This window comes from Cuculus canorus, chromosome 3 (assembly GCF_017976375.1).
Source record: "Cuculus canorus isolate bCucCan1 chromosome 3, bCucCan1.pri, whole genome shotgun sequence".
Lineage (NCBI taxonomy): Eukaryota > Metazoa > Chordata > Aves > Cuculiformes > Cuculidae > Cuculus > Cuculus canorus.
The window spans coordinates 37778182-37796300 of NC_071403.1; the positions used below are offsets into that span (position 1 = coordinate 37778182).

General features: G+C 41.3%; 1 protein-coding gene across 3 annotated transcripts in view; it reads left to right on the top strand.

The window, feature by feature from the left end:
• PKIB (cAMP-dependent protein kinase inhibitor beta) overlaps nt 1–18119 on the top strand; it is a 53844-nt gene that overhangs the window by 2419 nt on the left and 33306 nt on the right. Inside the window, exon 1 of one of the 3 annotated variants that reach the window (XM_054063824.1) lies at nt 13463–13592. The exons of the other annotated variants lie outside the window; for them this stretch is intronic. The gene's annotated coding sequence lies outside the window, so the exon portion shown is untranslated. Of the gene's footprint in view, nt 1–13462; nt 13593–18119 lie in introns of those variants that run through there. 3 annotated transcript variants of the gene reach the window in all.

Consider the following 18119-nt stretch of genomic DNA (forward strand, 5'->3'; position numbering starts at 1 on the left):
AGTCCTGCTGGGCTTTCTGCTGAACTTCATCGATTTCTCTTTCTGATGAAGATTCTCCAGGACTTTACTCACGCACTTCTCCGGGCATGGCTCCCTCTTGACTGTCTTTGGGGAAAGAGTGAGGGAAGTTTCTGTGCTCTGTCCATGTCTCAGTGGCCAAAGAGCCTTCGTGTGCTGCAGTGTCTTCCTGGCATGCTCCTTGTTCCCTCAGAGTTTTGTGAGCAGTGAAACAATGCAGGATTTAGTATTCATGACTGATTTCTTCCACTCTGTGGCATCCAGGCTGGCCACTCAGACCCATGGGATTAATTTACTCCCTGACTGAACACCAGCGCCAAAAGGAGAGAATTACAAAAACAAATCCAAGTGATCTTGTCTGCTAGAAATATTTGTGTAGTCAGACATCTGTGTTAGAATGGATTATGATTCTGGCATTTAAATTTTTTACAAGGGGATCATCCAGATTTTCGTTGCAGACTAGGAATATAGCTTAGCAGAAATCCTAGAAAGTCAGGAATAGTGATCTGTGTGTGACAAGCTCCAAAATCTGGCTTTCTTCACATGAAATAATGTCTTCTGAATGTGACAATAATTCTGGGTTTAGAAGTTTTTCCCATTTGAGATTTCTGTGTGTTGTTTCGTCCTCTCTGCCCTAACTATATTCTTTTCAACCTGGTTTCCTTAGGAAATGAAGCTAAAAGATTAATAATAATGTTGTCTGACTGATAGCTCCCCTCATTGCCCTGGAGTAATTTTTTACCCATGGGGATCAATTTCAAACAATATAAATAGAAAACCAGAGATTGCAAAGTGATTAAATTCTTACAAATGTCAATACTGCTGGTGACCAAGGAGATGGTAAAGATGAGGCTGATGCCCCCACTGAGGAAAGAGAGCTGTAGCAATCTTTCAGCTTATCAGACATGAGAAAATTTGTGTGGGTCCTCCATAGGATGCTGAGCTTAGCAGCTGCTGCTACTCATGGGGTTGGTGATTATATTTTTCAATTTTTCTGCCCCTTGGGAGCAGACAGTCTTGGAAGTTTTGATCATGCCTTTTCTCCTCCATAGTCAGTTCAAAATAAACTCTTATTTGTCCGAGATATTTCTTGTACTGATAAAAATACTGCTGTTCCTCAACTTCATGAACTGACCTGTTGCCTTCCTAGCCATAATGTAATGCTTCTAAGTAAAGGGTCGGTAGCTAATGATGCAGTAATTTTCTTTTGTTGCTGTGACTCAGTGCAAACACTTGATTACTGTAGTCACCATAAAACCTACTTTGTTCTACAATCAGTTTCTCTGAATTGCTTACAAGTTTTTTATAAGACTTTCATTTGCTTCCTGCTGCCACTGCTGTTTCTTCTGATTATGTCTGCCTCTGAGTGTACTCTTCTGCTTTCTCTGCACAGCAGGATGCTGTAGCACTCTCCCCTTGTTGTGACAGGAGAAGGGGAATGAAGGAGAAATATGAAAAGGTATAGTGAGCTTATCTAGCAACATCTTCATACATACATGGTGCTTTTATTGACTTTGAGGTGGTGGTTGTTGTTCTGATCATTTGTTCTGTTACGTAACTAAAGTTAAGAGCTGTACTTATGAATAATTGCCTCTTTCGTTGTCTTTCCAACATTTATACCATCACAATACTTCCTTTCTTCTCTCTTTCATTGTCTCCGTAAAAAAATTCTTTTGGGTATTTTTGTTTTTGTTTGCTTTTTTTAGAAAGCTTTAATAGTATCGTAAGTTACTTTGCTACTTTTTGTTCCCTTTGTAGAAATCATATCAACTGGACTTGCTGTCTCAGCATAAACATACATATACAAATGAAACCAAGTAAAACGCTTAGTGAATTATGTTAATTTCTTTTTATATATTCATCTGCATTCAAGTTGCACTAAGCTCTCCTTTACATCCTATAGAAATCATTTAAATATTGTTAAAGCCTGCATTCCACGCTGAAGAGAGAGCACAGTGCTTGTAGTCTGAATTTATTCTCCTGTTTTATATTAGCAAAAGGAGGAATGAGGTGCACAGGAAACTTTTTTCTCTGGGAACAAGCCCATATGCTCGTGTAACATCTTGCCCTGCCTCTTCTTGCACTTTGATGTACCCAAACATCCTTCCTTTCCTGCTGCAGTGACCTGGCCCTCCTGGCAGCCCCCCCAGGCACTCTCCACATCCCAAGGAGTTGCCACCAGGCACACCACATTGCACTGGGTGCCTTCCAACTGGTTTAAGAGGCAGCTTCCACAGTGGCTTCTCATCCGCCATCTCTCACCAGAAGTTTCATCACTTCCAGAAATGCAGAATGTAGCAGCCTGCATAGGTGCTACCGAGTCTATTTCAGTTAAGATGCATCCACGGCATCTTAAAACCCTGGCAGGAGAAGTGTTTAACTTGAACCACTGTGACGGATGAGGTAGGGTGTACAAACCTGTGTCCTTAACCTTGGCAGGTCAGAGAAGGACAGTGACATGCTGCAGAGAGGGGAATGTGGCCCCTGCCCAGAGGCCAGGGAGATGGGCCGGGATGGGAAAGCCGGCACCTGGGCTAAAAGCAGGAGCCCCTTAATGTGGTCCAGCTTCACCTAAAGCAGCACATCTGACTACAGCCCAGACAACCAGTGTCAGTGATGAGAGATGATTTTACCAGTTGGGGCAGGTTTGCACTGTGCATGGGAAGACATGTACCTTGAGCAGCCTTTGAGCGAGGAGCTGTGTCAGTTACACCCAGGCTGAGGCATTTGAACCAGAGGTGTTCAACTACCTTGCCAGAGCTCAGTGAGCACTAAAAATATGCAGTAGAAGCTTTTCTGCGTGTGTTTGCTTTGGTATGTAGCACATATCTTTCCGTGCTGACCCCAAAGGTGGGGGCAGGTCTATGCTAAGTTGTGCTGCAAGGACACAGCTCTTGATTAATAACCTTTCCTTTTGCTGTGGTATCCTTAGGAGTATCCCAGAGAAGCAACTACAGATCAAAGAGCACTTCTTGCTTTTTTCTTCTGTAATCCAGATTAAGCCGTATTTGCTGCAACACATTACTGTCCTCTTTATTGGCTTTCCCCTTCCTGTCCACATATTGCATCCAACAAAGGGAGGTGAAGTGGGTTTATAGTACACAGTACTGTTTATGTTTGCAGATCTAACATACCTGCTGATGCAGAACAGGGAAATAATTTATGCTGCTTTCCAGCCCTTCATGGGCAAATGGGCAGCCTTCTGTTTTAGCCTTTTTAAATTATCTTTAAAACTGCTTTACAAAATTCTGTAGGGAACTCACAAGTTTGTCTGTAGGATCCTGACTAACCTGTAACTGTGTTCAATAGTGCAGCTGCAGAGTTGTTGAAATGTCCTTGGAAGATGTGCTGCATTCAGCACCTCTTGGGTAGAGACAACTTCCTCCTCTGCAAAGAAAATCCCTTCAAGTCATCCTTGGATCATGTTGACATCCTACAGCTCTCTTTGCGTAAAGAGAAGCCAGCAGGTCAATAAAAACAGTTATTAAAGTGAACATCACTGGAGTATGTAAGCCTTTTTATGAGACAAACCAAATGCCTTCAGATCTCTGGGTTTGGTCTTTATTATTCCTGGCTGACTTGTTGAAGGGTAACATCGCTAGGATACTCTTCACAGTATTTTGAGTTAGTTGTGAGTACAAAACACACTAGTAGTACCTGTGTGACAGGCCTTAAAAGAAAATGAACCAACAAAAATGAAACCAGGAAGAAAGGAAGTTTCAGTTTGTGTGGCCAGAGCTTTTAATAGTGCTACTTCTTCATACTTTCAGGGCGATATTGCCTTAAATTATGTACATTTTTCCCATTACATAACATATTCTGATTAGGACACATCTTGAAGTTTTCCTGTATGCTAGGGAGTGTTTACATGGAAGTTTAGTGGATGTGTGTATATTCATGTACACTACAAAAAACAGCTCAGCGTAGTATTTCATGATGTCTAGTGACTGAGGCTGAGATACCAGACTAGTGTTAATAAAATTCATGCAACTATGTATTCTGTCTGGATAAAATATTCCCTTTTGCTCAGGCTTGACACCTCCTTTAAATTCTGTTTTGCCTAGTCTTGAATCTTGTGTCATTAGTATCCTCTAGCAGAGCACCTTACTCTGATATTTGTAATTCTTTCATTACAAGGTATCTTGCTTTTGCTCAGACAGAAGCAGAAGCGTTTGCAGCTGTTATATATTTCATACTACCTACTGAAAGTGTTCTGTGACGTATCACTGTGTGATGCCAAACAGATTATCATAAAGGTGAGTCTCCACCCTCCCTCTGTGTCATCAAAAGTAGCTTTAATTCTTGGGAAGTATGTGGTATATTTTGTTAATGAGCAATTCCTAACTGCAAAACTGGATCTTGCAGTCCTTAATTAAGTTTCCATTGAATAGTGTTGGTAAGATTTGCCCTGTGAGTATTTATGTGGGGAACTTGGAAGGTCTCTTCCGTATGTTATAGACAGGATTTGGTTAGGTAGGAAGACTAAAGGAAACAGAAGGCAGGAAGATGATGTCTATAAATTCTGTCTCTGAGTGGACAAGCAATTCTTGGAATATTATGTGAAATATAACCAGAATTTCTCCTGTGATACCAAGTAGAAGGATGTAGTTTGCCTAATACCTGAAGTATATCTACATTTCTCAGGGCTTAGCCAGTGGTGGATAGCATTGTTAGGTTTGGCAGATGATATGACATGGTGTTAAACAATTGTATGGCACCTCATCTCAATTTAAATCTAGGGTAGTAGGGAGTGCTGGAGCTTTGCTGCTGCTGTATGAATAAAAAGATAAAAGGACTGGCTTTGTAAATTGTTGTGCAAAAAGGGGAAGCCGCTCTGGGACTGAGGAGCAAAGCAGAGCTCTGTGCTTCTGTTGCCACTTCTTCCAGAGCATGAATAGTGTGCTTTTACAGAGACAGCTTGTAACTGGAAGACATTACACAGGTTTAGCTGTGATCCTGCCTGTAGCAGAGCCAAGCTTGGACACAGGCACGTGGCTCCACCCTTGACACAAGGACTCAGGTGATACTGTGGAGTTGACGAGGGCTGTCTGTGTGATTCACCTGGATGTGTTTCCCTGTAAAATAGGGTGGACTTTTCCTCCGGGTGAAGAGCTTTTTTCCTAGAGTATCAAGAGCATGATGGTCATGGCTGGAGCAGTCACCCCACAGTGAGCATGAGGGATGGGCCTGGCTTATCCTGGAGCAGAGACAGCTGGCAGCCATCCTCCGTACATGTGGAGAGGTGCTTGAGAAGAGTGAGTCAGAGAGACAAGGGGCAGCGACTGAGCCAGGTCAGAGAGGTTCAGATGAGACACAAGGAAAAACGTTTTCCCCTGGTGTCAGAGGTGTAGGATGCCCATGGACGCTGTGCTGTCTCTATCCAGGGAGTTTCCAGCCCAGAGGGGTCCCTGAGCAGCTTCATCCAACCTCAGCGCTGAGCCTGCTGCTGCAGGGCCTGACCAGGGACCTCCCAAGCTCCTGTCCGGCCTGAGCTGTCCTGTGACCCTGTCATCACAAGTGCAAAGCTGAGCCTCTGGAAAGTTGCTGTGAAATTCTCATTGCCATCTATGTATGAAAAGTACAGCACAGAAGAGGGACTCTTAGTTCCCAGACTAAAAGATGGCTGGTGACGGTACCTTTAATAAGAAACAACAAATAGATGCTTACAACAGTGTAGCTGTTTTCAGTCCCTGACTTCAATATCTTGCTAATGTAATCTGTCTTAAATATGGTTAAATTCAATGATTTAAAATTATTTCTAAGTGGGCAGCATGTGCTATAGTTCAGGCTTCAAATCTAATTCAGTTTACTGCCATTTTTGTTCACCCAAGGAAAGTTTTCTCCAAGGCACAATGTAGTATTATAAATATGCAGTGATTCTGTAAACATGTTTTGCTAAAGTGTTAAGATATTGTTTATGTTCTATGCTCAAAAATGAAACACTAATTCAGTTGCTTTCTTGACAGTACGTTTCATTCACAATGGCATGATTTGAGGTTTTAAAGAAAGGTCTCTAAGTGGGGGTGGGGTTCTTCTAATACATCTCACTTGTTTTTTTACTTAGGGAGCTCAGGTATTAGAAACTGTACACTACCCTTCTTATGTTCTCTCTGATTGTCTTTTCAGAGGAGCTGGAGTGCAGTGAAACCTCATGATAATGAAGTCTCCAGGGCAGACAGCCACTCGCTAATCTGTTATTAAGAGTGTGGGTTGCTTCTGTTTAACAAAAAAAAATTTTTAAAAAAATAAAAGAAAAACAATTGCTTCTAAAATAGATGTAGTCTCACTTAAACAAACATCAAGCAAAAAGCTTCTCTCTGTGTTGTCAAAGCTGTTTCATAAGCAGTGATTGAACCTGTGTTCCCTGAGTAGTATAAAAGAGCTTGCATTAAGAAGCCAGTGGTGCTTTCAACCACCTCCTCACTCTTCCCCATAATTACTCAGGAACCGTCACTAAAAGCACTTTCTGTTTACCTCAGAAAGCTTAAAAAGACAAGCATGTGCGGGTTGGAGGAATATTTGTTTTCTTTCCTTCTGAACTCGCATTTGTTTGCTGGAAAAGCTAGAATTGTGGAAGGAATTGAACTGAATAAAAATAAATCTCATCCAATGACTAATGGAAACATAATTTTATTGATGTGGTTGGAAGCTTTCCCCTTGAATGTGGAAGGCGTAGAGCATAGAGCCAGAGCACGATGCCTTTGGGAAGAAGACTTACTGAAAAGGCAATGCTAGCTTTTTCTGTTCTGACTTTGTAGCTTTATTACTTACAGTTTGAAGAAAGTGTACATGTTGTGCAACAGTTCCTCTTATTAATGGGCTGACTCACTTTTATGTGCCTTCTCTCCTTCTAGATTCTCACTACTTACAGGTAGAAGTAAGTAATGCTTCAAAGTAAAACAGAGCATATGGGACAATGTGTTTCACAAACAGATTTCCCAATAGATTCAGTGTATTGTTCCTGTTCTAGCAACTTCTGAAAGTAAAAGAAATAAATATTAATTCATAGTATGAATTCACTTACTGATTATTAAAGTAATTCCAAATGAAAACCTACTTGTTATTATCACATTTAAAGAGAGATAATTTCTTGTTTTGAGTGAACTATAACAATTTCTGTATCTTACCATGGAAATTGAATGTTATTACAGAAACATAGCTATCTTGGATGGATATAATAAAACATTCAACTGTATATTCACTGTGTTAATTAAGCAACTGTTTACCAGGCCAGCCCTTGTAGAGAGTTGTATTCTGTCATACAAAGAGAGAACAAACAAATTTGGAGGTCTCTTTAGAAAGAAGCAGCAATTGGTGAAGCCGCTAAAGAGCTAGAAGAAAGCTGAGCAAATTTGCCCAGCTGACCTATTTTGCAAGCTCACATGGAGTGATATCTGCCTCTTGATTGTGACTACCAAAATATCAATTAAAACTTCACACCATAATGATCTTAAAAGTTGCTTTTTTAGATTTCTATCAAACCTAGAGCGTGAAGTTATATTGCTTCAAATTAAATGAGATTTCATCCTCTGGAAGAACTGGAAATTCAGAGAGATACTTTTTTTTTTTAAAAAAGGAAAAATCTTAAGTGTACTTAATCACTTGATCAGCTCTTACTGTAAATATTTTAGCTATACGTAAGTTTTCTAAGCATGCATTTTGAAAGGAAGTGCTAATTTATTTATTTAAATTTGTTTCTTGGCCTCATTTATGTAACTTCGTAAATTAGGAAAAGTGTGTAAGATTAGAAGTGAACCACAATAAGTTTAAAAAGGTCGGTTTAAATTTTGGACGGTAACCCCTCTCACCCTTGTTCTGTGCCTTGGATCCATTTGATTAAAGCTGCCAAAAAGCTGAGATTTTCACTCCAGACCTTTGTGTAGAGCTGCCATTCAGGGTAGGAATGAATGCATGTGAGCCTGCACTATTGCTGGTTGAGAACTGGAGAACAGCGATAACGGCCAGCACTGTCAGTTCTGGAGATTAATGTCCTGAAATGTCCTTCAGGTCATTTCCCGTAATCTCAGTGTTTGTATTAAGACTTTCCGATACCAGTGTTTCATGGTGGAGGAAGAGTGGGGCTGACAGCCTGAGCTACCATCTGATGGGAATCAAATTTGATGCAGAAATGGAAGTGGATTGGTTAGTTTTGTCTGTAACAAGTGATGCAGTCCAGCAGTTTAGACTTAGAATAGGGGCCAATCGAAGGTGGAATGTAATTACCATTTGAAATTGAACTGACTCAAAATGGGGATATCTGTTCAGAAGTCTTACCAGGAGCTGGCCGGGCAATCTGGCTCCATTCCTCCCATGCCAGTCTGAACTGCTCCATCAGACAATGCACCAGTCTAGAGAGCTAAACAAAATATGTGCAGGGTAAGACTTAGTTCTGATTTTCTGGTGTCCATGTTGATCTCTGCTATGTTTTGAGGCAATGGCCTTGATAAGAGCATGCATAGAGACCTTTAAGGCTTGATCTGATAAGAAAGAGTGTAATGTTCAAAAGCAGGATGAGGATAGATGAGGGAGCGGGAAGATGTTCAGCCTCAGGCAGCATAGGAGCTAAAATCAGCTTGGTGGTTTTGGAGCTGCGCTTGCACAGTGCCAGCACAGCCAGTGCCTAACTTCCCAGTGTCTGGAGCTGTTCTGGCTTTATTCAGAAGTGTGAATCCTCAGGGAAAAAAAGCCCTGAAGCTGTGGAAGGACTATTAAGGCACCATCATGTCTGGTATGAGTATGGGAGTTTCAAAAATCATTAGGAAAATAAGCATATGGGCTGTGTAAAAGGCACATAGGCTTATTTTTAGTGAGGAACATAGCAGACACTCTGTTCTCCATTTTACATCTCTTCAGAAAGTGTCTTCACACTTTTTCCTATGTATTTGTGACTCTGAATTTAGGGAGGGAGGATGAATTTAGAGGAGGAAGGGAAGCTGAGGAGAGAGCAATGCTGGGATCTGACAGAGATTAGCACCAGTTTATTTGCAAATGGAAGGTGCAGAGGAGCTGAAGTGATGTGTTATATTCTTAATTATAATATGTTTCAGTGGAAAAGCTGCTGCTCAGGAGAAAAAGGTATTTCCAGTAACAGCTCTGGAGTTGCAGTTCCTTAGAGAAATGCCATTGTGCATGAACATGGTGCCTAGCATTTGTTGGTGAACTGCGATGTGAAATAATACTTCTTGAGATAAAAATAGAGCTTAACTGTGCTAAACTTTCAGTAAACAGTTATTGAGACTTCAATCTAAATGTTTAAGCTGTGAACAAAATAGCAGGAAAAACCCGTGACTGCTTTCTGGATGAAATTGCACCCTCATTTTCTATATTGGAGGAAAAAAGATATCTTTTTTTTTTCCTCGTATCATGCTGCATTTGGTAATAAATGGCCAGAAAATAGCTCATATATTTCTTGTCTGGGGTGATGGGCCAGCAGGCAGCTCAGGGAGCAAAGTCTGCAGTGCATGGAAGGGGAATGAGAACCTCTTTCTGCATGCCATTTGGCCTTAGGGCTGTGATCACACTGGACAGAGAAGTGAGATAAAAGGATGGGGTGGTTTGGTTTTATAACTGAAATGGGCAGGATGAATCTAATGAGACCATGCAAATACTTTCCTAATCTATTGAGGAGAACAGTAGCTGAACTAAATGATGTGCCTTGGTGACAGCAGTTGTACCCAGTTGTCATCTCAAGTTTTGGGAGCTGTGGCGACTGTCCCTATGCAGATTACTTTCCTTCTTCAAGGTACTGGTCACTTTGAATAGGCTTTGAAATCTTGGATTTCCCCCTCCTGTGTTAAAATAGAAATGTATGCTATAAAAATACCAAGGCTGTGTAATTTTCTGTGGTCATAAATTTCTTACAGAAAGAGTGCGCCATATTCAACAATTTAATGCTGGGAGTGGTACTGATGCTTGGGTTTAATAAGGTTTGTTAAAGTACTATTTTATTGAAGTATCTTCACTATTCAGAAGAATAAAATTGCACTGATTGATTTGCACCATTTTGCATTAGTTTGCACCATTTTGCACTGTATATGCAGTAACTGAATTGCACTATGTGAAGTTTCTCCTGTTTTGGTGGTAAAGACTGATTTACTCTTGTCTCCAGGATTCAGGAAGACTTCTAATGTTACAGTGTACCGCTGAATCTGTATAAGCAGAGAAGATACTGGTAATCAAACATGAAAATCGGTAGCAAAGGTCATTTTCGTTACCCGATGCATCTGCCCTCTTCCCATCCACTAACTTGCTGTTTTAATGGATCCGGGATAGCACAGATTTATTACTAATCCTTTTTTTGAATCAGCAGTGCCTACTCAGATATTACGGGAATTGTACAGAGCTTTAGACTGATGGATGGCTCGGATTAAACAAAGAAACAAACAAACAAAACCCAAAACAGATCAAAAGATCTTTTCTACTATGCCATGAAATTGATTACTTCTAATTCAGAAAATAATTTAAACCTTTCTTTTTATTTGTGTTTGTTTTTCTGGGATTGAGTAGTAAGGGCAGCTATCCAATTAATCCAGACTGGCCTTCCACTAATTCCAGATTTTGATGTGCAGCATAGCAGTACTTCCTACTGTTGCGGCAAGTACCTCGTTCTCCACATCCAAGAGCACGGGACATGGAGAAGGTCTGCAGTTATTTGTCTACTACTTGTTATATCACAGCTGTTGGCATTCGCGCCACTGGCTTCAGCTTCACATCTTCTCCTCAGCCTGGTGGTTTCATGGCCATTTGTGGCCCCTGTCACTGCACTGTTCTTCACCCTTTTCTCCAGTCTGCTGATGAGCCACATTGGGCTGTTGGACCTGGTGCATGGTGAAGTGTATGTTGTGGCACCTCACAGATCCCTCCACCCTGCAGTTTGGCGATGAGGATCCCCGCTCTGTGGCTGGAGGCCATTGTTCAGTTGTGGGTTATGTGAGGTAGGAGTGGGTTTTCTCACAGATCTCCAGCTTGTTCTTGCTAAAACGTTAAAATATTACCTTCTGAGAGTGAACTGAAGACTTCAAATTGCACCGTGTCACCAGAGAAGTTTCTTGAAAGACTGAGATTCTTATGTTCTTCTGATGAGGCAAATGAGTGATGTACTCTGGATTCAGTTGTGCCAAGCAGTCGATAATGGAAATTCACTGTTTGTAAAAAGTTTAAGATCTTAGGAGCGTTTATTGGCATGTATGTAAAACATGCTGCACAACAGAAGCATTCTGCCCTCTTACTGACTGGGCGCCATTGTTTCACTTGATTTATTTTTTTCTACAGTCACTGAACAACTTCAGTTCCATTGAAGTCACTTAGTAAGCAACTTGAAACCACAGTGCTAAATGCAGCTTTCCTGGATATGTATGTTCAGCATATTTTCTTGCTGCATGAAAGGCTATTGGTGTATCCTGACTTTGTTTTCTCTTTTTATAGCATTTACAGTTTCAAAGAAAATTTCCACTTGCACTGGGAAAAGGCAATGTGAACTTGCAATTCATTCTCCTTTGCCCAAGTTATTTTGTCTGTATCAGTTTTTGAGATATCAGTCTCAAGTTTTTTGTTGAAAGACCACAATTCCAGGGGAGTAGTTAATTTTGTAGGTGTTTATCCCTTTTTCGTCATCCAGGTGTAATTTTTTATATATACATGGAGTATTTAGACAGTCAGCTCCTAGACGTGTTCCAAACCTACATCTCTGAAGAATGAAATGTTAGCTTATGAAATTCAGTGAGCACAAAAGCTGAGAGGACAGTGTAGGACTGGCTGACTGATGTATCCTAAGAAGAAGGCATGGTAGGAGGAGCCTGAGCATTAGGCACAAAACCCTGACCAGTTGTATTTGTAGCATGCTAGCTTTTGTGCTTTTAACAGTCATGATACTGCTGCTGAATGTCTCTTCTTCTTCGTGCTGCTCTCGGAATTCTTCAGACAAGCGAAATCTCGCTGAGGGCAAATAGTGATAGAAAACTGCATTTCTTTAAAAGCAGAGAATCTTTAGAAGAACTTTTTAGCAGCTCTTTCAGGAAGAGTTTCCTGCCTCAAGAGGTACTTTTAGGCAGCTTACACTCACAGCTCATCAAGACCTAGGGAACAGACCACCCAGGACTTGAAGGGTATTCTATTGGTTCCTGTCTGTCTTGTTGAGCTTGAGGGTATATGAGCATGAATTTGGCTTCTAACATAATTGAGAATATCTGATATAATTTGTGCCTGACTACATTAGCCTCTCAGCAGCACCGTGGTGCACTGGCTCCACTTTTTCTTGAGGGTTGTCCTGCATACCAAGGGCAGTTAAAAAACCTGTAGGTCTGCCTGCTTGTCACTGTAAAGCTGCATGGTTGATTGATGTGTGGACCAAACATATCTTTGTGTAGAGCATTGACATGTGAACTGTGGTCAGAATAAGGCAGTGCGTTTGTCCTTCTCCTGAATGTGGTTCAAGGAAACATTTCATTCCTCGAAGGAACAGAGAGAATGCTGTTGCTGTACATACCTGAGAGAGATATGAACTGGGAATGGTACCTGATGAATTAACATCAGAATTGTGTTCACTTACAGGCATAAGTAGACTCCCATCATTTAAGTGGCATACATAGCAGAGAGAAGAGCAAGAAAATCACCAGATTGTCCGATGTTTGGTTTCACAGCACACTGAATCTGAAGGTAACCTTCAGTTATCACCAGTGTGACATCCTGGGTGTGCCAAGTGTGCCAAGGCTTCCTTCCGTTGTTTTGTTTCAGGTTTGATTTCAGTGATAGCAGATGTGGAATAATGTGATCAGTCACAGCCTGTTAGATTAAAAGAAATGTTAGCAAATGCAGTCATAGAGGCTGAGTGATGGAGACCCTTGTGATAAAAAATGGAATAGGTTCTTGTGCAGAACAGTTTGGGTGGGGGAGAAGGAGGAGAAAGTGCGATGATCAAGTGAGAGGAGATTTGGAAGGGGGAAATGAATGGTGGATTCAGGAGTGACATCAGACAGGGGACAGTAGTTTTCAAACACACTTGCTTCTTTTCAGGCTTTATGATTAAGGCTTCAGGGTTATTGTCCTGCTGCTGTTGACATCAGTTATGCTTCTTCTTTGTTGTTTTTGTTATTCATAACATGCAAATATAAATACTGTGTTTTAATGATATATAAAATTGCATTCCCTTCCTGATAGCATCAAGGAGTCTTGCAGGGGGATTGCAAAGCACTTTAAAAAATCCTGTTTGATGATTGAAACTGTAATGGAGTATGCAGAGGTTAGGGCTGGGATTTAATGATTCGCGCTCTCCCTCTCCTACTCTTTGCAGAGATGCTGTTGTTCCAGGGGGAGCTAAAAAGTGCAATCCTAACCCTCAGGGAATCCATTGTGCTGCAGCTGTGTCTGGCCTGGGTAGTGCAAAACCAAAGACTGAAGAAAACCTTTTTCCACATCTGCTGTCCCTCTCCACCTTTTTAGGATCAGATATGATTTATTGTTTTCTCTGGGACTGCCTTCCACTCAACTCCAAATGCCATTCAGCCTTTGACAAGCCCTGTTGTGCCAGCAGATTGCTTCAGCTGAACATTGGCAAGTGACCACAAGCTGCTGCTAGGGTGAGTCTGGGCTTCTGACATCCTTTTCGTCCTAATCACAGGTTTTTAAAGAGGGATTTAGTTTCAGAACTGCTGACCGGCGCTCACATCTATGCTGATAGCTTTATTAATGGCAGATACAGCACATGAATTAGCATGTCCTGACTGCCCGATGTCAGGGATGTCTCTGTAGGCAGGAGAGCAGGTGGTGTTTCTTTGGGGCATTTGACTTTTAGATTTCCTCATCATCACCTTGTTTCAAAGAGCATCGCTTTAGGAATTGATTGCTTCTGTCGCTGCCCTTTCAGAAGGGCAACATGCAGCACTGCAGGGCTGCCTCTACAGCTGCCAGCAGAGAGTTACTGGGCTTCAGGGATGATCGATGTGGAAAAACCTGTGTGTTCATCTCTCTGTGCACTGTGAAACTTCTCGTTTTACCATTCGAGCAGAGTTCCACAAAAGAGGTCACACAGTTTCAATAGGAAGACAAAACTGATAAGCTTATGTTCTTTTCTGATTGAGCTCTTTCAATCTTGAGAGTGCTTTTTCATTCTCTTCTGCTTCTTTGAAATGAAAAAACTAAGCTGGATGAACAGTTAATAGGATCATTGCCCATTTTCATTGGAAAACTGTAGTGTCTTATTAGCCCTTGTAATTTTCCATTTCAGATTGTGCTTTCTACCTCTCTAAAATCAGCAGACACATTTGACTTCTTTGTGACACAGGAGGGACTAGTCCTTCTCTGCAGGCGATTGCTGTGGGGCTCGTGGAGGTGGTCTCACACACCAGCTTCTGGGGGTGGAAATCAAAACTGAAAATGGTTTTTGTGGTCTTTTCTTTGTTAGAAACTTGACATTCTACCTTGCCTCAGCACTGTGCAGCAAAGACTGGTCTAGATACCTGTGTGTGTTGTGCTGTTCCACTGCTTGGTTGTCCAGACAGGAAGGGATTTTCTTAAGTCAGTGTGACTAGATGACGTGGAGTGCTCTTTGGTGTGGAAGAGGAGGAAAGTTTTCTATTTGCTTTGAACTCACATAGTATGTATTTCATTTGGAGGTGAGAGGGTGGTATTTTTATATTTTCCTTCAGAGCACAAGAACAGTTGAGCTGGTTCAGATAGAGTAGCTGACTTGTGTGTAGTGTCTTGCCGCTTCTTGCCGCTGAGAGAAGTGAAAAATAACTGACTAGGAAAAACACTATGAACACAGTATTCTCCCCTTTATATTCTCTGTGTGTCTAGTGCTCAGCAGCTCGTGGGTTACTTGAGACAGGTGCAGTAGCTTTGTATAATAGCTGTTGACAGATTTTACTTTCTTCAATTTTTTATGACCTTTTCAATGTTATTAATTGCCTCCTAGACCTCTCAATCATCTTTTCAGATTGAACCCAGTTTTCAGATCCTGGCTAGATTTGTCACAGACATCCACAAATTGCACCCTGTAGCCACCTGGATGACATCAAGCAAGTTCTATTTTGTAAGCAATCGAGATTTATTGCTTATTGTTTCTGTGGACATGTGAACTGCTAAGATCGTGCATAATGGCAAGCAAAACATAAATCTGTGGAGATGTGGGACTTTACAGAGTGTTGGTTTCTGACAGAGATCCTGGCCAAGGTACAGGACATCCAGAATGATAGCACTAGTTGCCTTAAAGCCAAGCCTCACTTACTGCCACACTTCATCTTTCTTTCAGATGTCCCTGCTACCTCCTCATCATGCTCTGCTAGCTGCTGTAATTGTCTCATTGTCCCTACCCCAGCTGTAGCCATTGCTTTCTTGTCCAGGTTGGGTGTGTAGGGATGTTGCCAGTGCTTTACAGGGTAAGTGATTTAGCAGGCAGAAGTACTCATGCACTTTATGTGCTCGCAGCACACAAAGAAATACTGAGATGAGAAAGGGCTATGTGCAGTGAACACACTTTAGATTATCTGCCTACTCTTTGGCTTTCAGAAGGCATACACTGAGTTGTCCCAAAAGAAGAGAGTGAAGCAACAACTAGTCACAGCTCTGGAAGAAACAGAAACAGTCTTGGTTATTTTTAACATTGTATTAAAAAGGCGTGTGTAGCTCCTTAACATTGTGTTTGAAGATCTGAAGAAAATGTATGTTAATAAAACATCTGAACTAAAGCCTAATTACAGTAGATGATTTTTACACTGTATCATCTAACTTAAGTTCGTGGCTATCCCACAGGAAAAGTGTAGATATTTAGCAGTTCTGCAAATCAGTAAGTAATTCAGTAGGTATTGAAAGCCAGGACTGTTAAGTGAAAGATGCTTAGTTAGACCGCATTAGTATAGATAGACTTGGTTTTGAAAAATTGTTTTTCTGCTACTGAAAACGAGCTTTTTTGGGGTGCCCATTCATGAATGTTGAGAACAGATTTTGAATTTGAAATGCTTATAAGTAAGTGGCAATAACACTGGGTATGGAAAAGTTTTTTTTCTCTCTGCATCTTTGAAATATATTTTGAAAGTAGTAGAACGTCCTTGCTTATGCAAGTTACTGGTAGAGGAAAGAGCTACAACTGTAAATAACCAATAATAATAATAAAAAATTGATTGTACAAAGCTTTGTCCATTTTTGAAAGATAAACTCCTTAAATATGAGTTTACAATGTGGAAATCGTGTCTGCCAGTATTCTTCCTGTTCAGAATAGGCTGTATCAGATGGATTAAATCGCTGTGGATTCTCTCAGGGCTCGAAGATGCTTCACAGAAGGCAGAACTCCTCACTGCTAGTCCAAACCTATTAAAAATCCCTCTCGTTCTGTCCTGTCCTGCATCTAAGATTCAGGAAATGCTCCCCATGACTTCAGCACAAGGTAGATCAAGTGTTCAATCCATGTTAATTTCGTATCTTTATTTCTTTAATATTTCATCAAAACCTCAAGGACTGCATAGGCACCACACCGAAGTGTGTTAACACCCAAGTTAATATAATGGACTAAGGAGGAATTGTGATAAATGATTTTTTCATTGGAGAGACTATGTCTAAAATTCTTTAAGAAAGGAATCTCTAAAGCTGCTTTGTGTGCACGTTAAAGATGCCCTATAAAGCACTGCACAGTCTAAATTATGCTATGTTTATGTATTTCAGAAGAAAGAACAACTTGGCCTTTTACGGCCAAAGTCATGCTGTAGTTGCAGTCATGGGAATAGAGAGGAAGCTTAAGGAGGTTTGGTCCGTGGGCTGAAGTTCTGGTCCCTCTCCTGCAGCAGCTCTGTACTCAGCCAGTAAGGCTGTGGATTTCAGTAGCTGGCATGAAATGCCTTTCAGTAGAGGTCAGCACTTTGGAGGCTGCTGCTAAAAGAAATATGTTAACTCACCTGAAAGCAGAATGAGACAACTGGTAAGTATGTCAAAAACCTATTTCTGAGGGTGTCCATGAATAAAAAGCGTTTCTTCACCAGTGTCTATAGCCTACCTTTTTCTGCATGTGATGGGATAGAGCCGTCTCCTCTAGGCTACTTTTTCTCCAGTCCATGGTATGGACAAGGAGCAGGTTCATTTAGGTGAGAAGTGTTTATCAGTACCTTCATCTCTTATTCCAAAACAGGTGGGAGTTATGAGTGATTCTGCTTTTACTGGAAACAGTACGTGAAAAAAAATCAAAAGAGTAGCTGCAAGATGCCATTTCTTATTCTCTTTTGACATGCCAGTTGCCTTTTATGTTTTTATCTTGAGAATGATTAGGAAAGGCATGACTGCCTTAGGAAAACAGTGGCAGATGAGCATCTGGAGAGTGCACTGGTATTTGTCATGGTTTTCTATGATGCATAAATCAGATACCTATGTCCTGAAGGTCATGCTCAAAAATATTTATTTAACAGGTCTGAAGAAATACTCAGGCCCTATAAGAAGGGACGTCCCCACCCTAGAATCAGACTAACATCCCCCTTGTTTCACCAGCCAGATAGCTAGAAGATTCTACACAAATCCCTTGTTCATGTATTTCATGGCTGAGGAACAACGAGGGGTGAGGGTAAGGCAAGGAGCACGCAACCCTTTAGCTGGAGTCTTGGGGAAACAAAGGGAGCTTTATATGCGGGTTGGCAGGGAGTGTCCTGTGACTCGCCTCTCTCCTGTTCACTGGAGGAGGTGGCTTTCATAGGGGAAGTGTGGCAGAAATCCTTCTGTAATGCAGCTAGAGGAGAGGAGCACTTTGCTGCAGCAGGTCGCAATTCCTTTTACATTTCGCAGCTGGAAGCTAGTGGTTACTCAGTCTAAATTCCAGGTAAATTAATATCATAATCCTTTCGTAGGAGACAGCTCTCCGTCTTCAAATTTTTTTGAGCTTAGTCAAGCTACTGCAAGCCATGCTACCTAGACCTATGGGCTGAATCAGTGCCCTTTGTCTGCTTTGGAGGAATGTTGGTTTTGATGTTTTCAAGTTTAAATTCAGTACTGCATCCGCCTCATCAATCACAATATGAAGAGAACCCCTGTCAGAGAATCCAGGCTTTATCTTTGCTTTTTGCTCTTCTCCAAGACACGGAAAGAGGAGGGGAAAACAGCTGTCAAATGCTTCTGGGCAATAGTACTGA